The sequence below is a fragment of the Mus pahari genome, unplaced genomic scaffold (genome assembly GCF_900095145.1).
Source record: "Mus pahari unplaced genomic scaffold, PAHARI_EIJ_v1.1 scaffold_6410_1, whole genome shotgun sequence".
Classification (NCBI taxonomy): domain Eukaryota; kingdom Metazoa; phylum Chordata; class Mammalia; order Rodentia; family Muridae; genus Mus; species Mus pahari.
Window position 1 is genome coordinate 12,211 of NW_018393667.1, and position 4,181 is coordinate 16,391.

A 4,181-nucleotide genomic window follows, 5' to 3' on the forward strand; every position below is an offset into this window, starting at 1 on the left:
CCAGGAAAGATACACTGGATGGAGGTGGACCAACCTGTTCCTGCCTCTTGCTCACTGTGCCTCAGTGGCTCCAAAGTGAGCAGCATCTTCCAATAGGCCCTTCATTTACCATAGCCTGTGTGAGTTTGGATCCAAGCTAGGAACCCAGGCATTTAGTAAATCTCCATAACCAGGATGCAAAGTGAAACTTCTTTCCCTGTAAGGNGATTCTGCCAGNGATGTTTTGAGGAAAATAAGTCTGAATAGTTCACAGCCAAATGGTTGCATGTGTTATTCCACTAGGCAATACTCCATGGAAGGGCTGGACTACAGTGNAATTTTCACTGCTTGACTGATGGACTTATGGATAGTTTCTAGGTCAGGGCTGCGATGAGGAATATGTCTAAAACCTTGATGTTCCCTAATTTCTCTGTGGACACCTACTTTTTGTTCTGGAATTGTCAGGTCCCTGCACACTGCAGGACAATGTTTGAAGAGTTGTACATGGCATCTCACAGGGCTTCACCATTTGACACCACCAGCAATGTCTGAGTATCCTCATTTCTCCCAAACCTCCTTGAGGATGATTTTAACACAGAGTGAATGATTTTGAATAAGAGTAGTTACAGAGGGCTACAGACAGACCTGTGTTTGTTCTTTAGACTATCATGAGCCTAAGGGGCTGTCTGAGGCAGCCCTGTTCTTGCACTTCACCATAGGTGTATGCACCTATGGCTTGGTACAATCTCAACACCAAGCAACTCAATCTTTCAAATAATAACTCCCTGGATAAACTCCAAGCCAAGGACAACTGAGTGAAGCATAGGCAATGTTGGAAAGAAAACAATAGCAGGCAAGGAGGAAAACAAACTAGGATGCTGAGAAGATGCAACAAGTCCCCTAATCTTCCATTGGGCAGTCACTATTCACCAAGTGCAGAGAAGGAACAAAAAGTCTTAGCCAGCCATTTTGACTCTCAGGCACGTGGAGTTGTCCCAGCAGTCTCCATGCTTCGTTTTCCTACAAATGATTTTAGTACAGTTAAGTTCTTTTCCCTCTACAAACTCTTGAAAATCTGACTTTACACCATTTTTCGTCTTATTTAGTTCTAGTGATCTAGGTGGACAGATCTAGCAGATGGGCTGCTATATTTGATGTTTTCCAATGCAATATGGACTGACAATTATATACATATATGTACAGAGACACACAAGTGCATCCCTTCACACATGGACACACACATACATAAAGAATAAATGAATACACACTTGTATAAACAAGAATTTACAACAAGCACTTACCATTATACAAATTCAAAACACACATGCTCAAACACACCTGAGCAAAAGCATAAACACACACACACACACACACACACACACACACACACACACACACACACACACCAATGAAAACACTGCTATATTTCAGCACATTTCCTGTCACTTGAGGACCTAGTGGTACCTAAGACGTGTAAAAGGCTCTTAGATTAACCCAACCTGTGCTGCCCTGGCCTGTACTTATTTCCTCGTCAGGAACTTTTTCCATTCAGGTACTTGCTGATCCTACAAGTATAGTATAAGTTATACACAGACAAGCTGGTCCACACAAGATTCAAGGTCCTAAAAAAGAGGGTTCCAAGAACATCTTCCAGCAAGCTCAAAGTTGAAATATATTCTGCTCTCTAAACCTACCTTGGCTACTTCTCAATAAAAATAGTTAGTCACAGTTATTATCCAGGAACTTTTCAATACATTGCAGTTCCTGTGATATAAAAATCATCTCTAATGTCAGTCAAAATGAGGCTAGTGAATTGACATGCAACAATGACCTGAAATGCAGTACTTTGAAAAACTATGAGGGGGAATCTGTAGTGAAGCAAATCCATGCCCTTGACATACTAAGCAAAACAATGTCAGGAGAGGGATGCAGTGTAGGATTCCCTGAATCTTCTTGGTGAAGCCAGTAAGACACACCATGAATTTCTAGGGGGTTAATTTAGTGCAAGAAAAACAGAGATGTCTAATTGTTCCTTTTAAAATATGTATATTGTATAACTCTCTGTTTCTTATTAAAGACTTTAATTATAAAGCAATAAAATTGGAGCCTGCCCTTCTGTCCTAGGAGGGGACTGGGCCAAGCCCCTCTGAGTGAGTTGCCATAGAGTATAACAGAGGACCTGGTTCCTAGATAATTCTGGAAGTGGCATCCTGAGGCACCTCTCCATACCATAGAGCTTGAAGGGGTTGCTTTCAGGCATCCAGGATCTCCTCTCCCTAGAGTGGCAAGCTAGAGGTGGCCAACTGGGAGGGGGAGGAGAGAGCATGGCAGAAATTCAGTTTCTACAAAAGAGGATGATTCCACAGAAAGTCTTAGAAATGATCACAGAAGTGTACAACTGGATGAGACATAGGAGAGAGCCTGGATAAGGTGCAGGATGGCTACATAGGCTTGACTGTGTTTAAGGTTATACATTAGGAAATCCTGCCCCTGATGCTTCACTCAGCCTACCTGCTGCTGCCTGGTATATTGGTCTTTGATCTTCTGGCTGCCTTCTTTACATAGTATGTTTGTTTCTATGTTGCATTCTTCCAATGCAATCTGCTCCCCTAGCAGCTGTCTGTTCTCCTTCCACAAAATCCTGACTTTGTGCTGGATGTAGTTAGATTCAGTATGTAGTTAGATTCAGTGAGGAGGTGGCAGTTTCTGAAGCTGAGCCACAAACAAAACATGGTGAGTCCAGGCAGCATCCATCTTCCTCCCACTCTTCCAAGGACCATTCCCCCACCATGGGCCCTGATCCCCAGACAGCCCCAGACAACTATCCAAATTGGCCATGGAGCATCACATAGAGGGAGGTCAAATCCAGAGGACAGTCACTTTCCAGAAGACCCAAGGTACTTCTGAAACCACTGACAGCAACAGAGACTCATATATCTCTCAGAAAAGAACATGGGGTCTGTGTGTGCTTATATGTCTGTGGTATTAACAAACCACCTGTTGGTATAGGGCAAAACTTCACTAGGAGAGAAGAGACCCAAGCAACACACAGTCTTCCTGTGTTTCACATGGAAACCTCATCTATGAATCTACTTTCAGAGCCCAAGAGGCTCAACATTGATTGATATCTCCATCATGGTGTAAACCTTTTCTATCTCAAGGATACTTAGTTGGTAAGGACAATGACTTGAGGGGCTCACAGACTCTTCACACTTGGTCAAAATGAGTCCAAGATATTAAAATCTTGGAGCCTTGTTTGAAGGAGTCAGGATTTCTGTTTAGAGACGAACAGTATAGAACCTGAGCCCTCACTTTGGTTCAAAGACAAGGATGGGCAGACATATCCTGTGCCTAATTCTTGGGTCATGACCCTGTTAGTCACTTACCAGTAGAACTGATTCTCTTTAGTCAACTCCTTGCACTTGTCCAAGGTCTCACTGATGTCCTGGGGCATTCTGTTCAGGTCAGTCATCACTTGGTCATGTTGCATCTCAAGCATGAGTGTCTCAAAGTTGATCCTGTGTGTGTGGGGGCATGGCCCAAGGAACTAATAATCCCGTGTACTAAGGATACAAGGGTCATTTCAATTCAAGCTGATTTGTGCACTATCCCCAGCCATATATGCCAAGACCTAGCTCCTTGTTACCGGTACTACTTGGTGCTAATTAAACTTATTACTCTTCAGCTGGGGCCAGAAAACCAAGGGAAGTAAAGGCAGGGAGCTGAAGGGGTTTGAAGACTAGACTAGCTCTCCCAGAACTTTCCAGGAATCTGTGTCACAGGCCTGGGTCCACCTTAAATCTGTATGACACTCCTCCTTTGTTCATATAAGGAATTTTCCATCCATGGTTCTATTGCTACATAAATTTCCGAAGGACATAATCATATCTACAGGGAAAAGCCTTTATAACATACACCAGGAGATTCCAATGTGCATCCAAGGTGAGCACAGAGGTCAAGTCCTGTGTTACTCAAAATGAACCTCCCTGGCTTCCCCATAGTTATCGCATGGAAACTGAGTCAGGCAAAACCTGAGGACATATCCCATTACACCATCTCTCTAGATCTTAAGCAGCACACACAGGAACACACACAGGAACACACACACAGGAACACACATGTCCACAAACACACACACACAAGCACACATGCACCCATTCTCTCTCTCTCTCTCTCTCTCTCTCTCTCTCTCTCTCTCTCTC

At 43.5% G+C, this 4,181-nt stretch overlaps 1 pseudogene; it reads right to left on the minus strand.

The window, feature by feature from the left end:
• Positions 1-2,490: 2,490 nt before the first annotated feature.
• The window catches only part of LOC110315660, a 43,147-nt pseudogene continuing 41,456 nt past the window's right edge, over positions 2,491-4,181 (minus strand).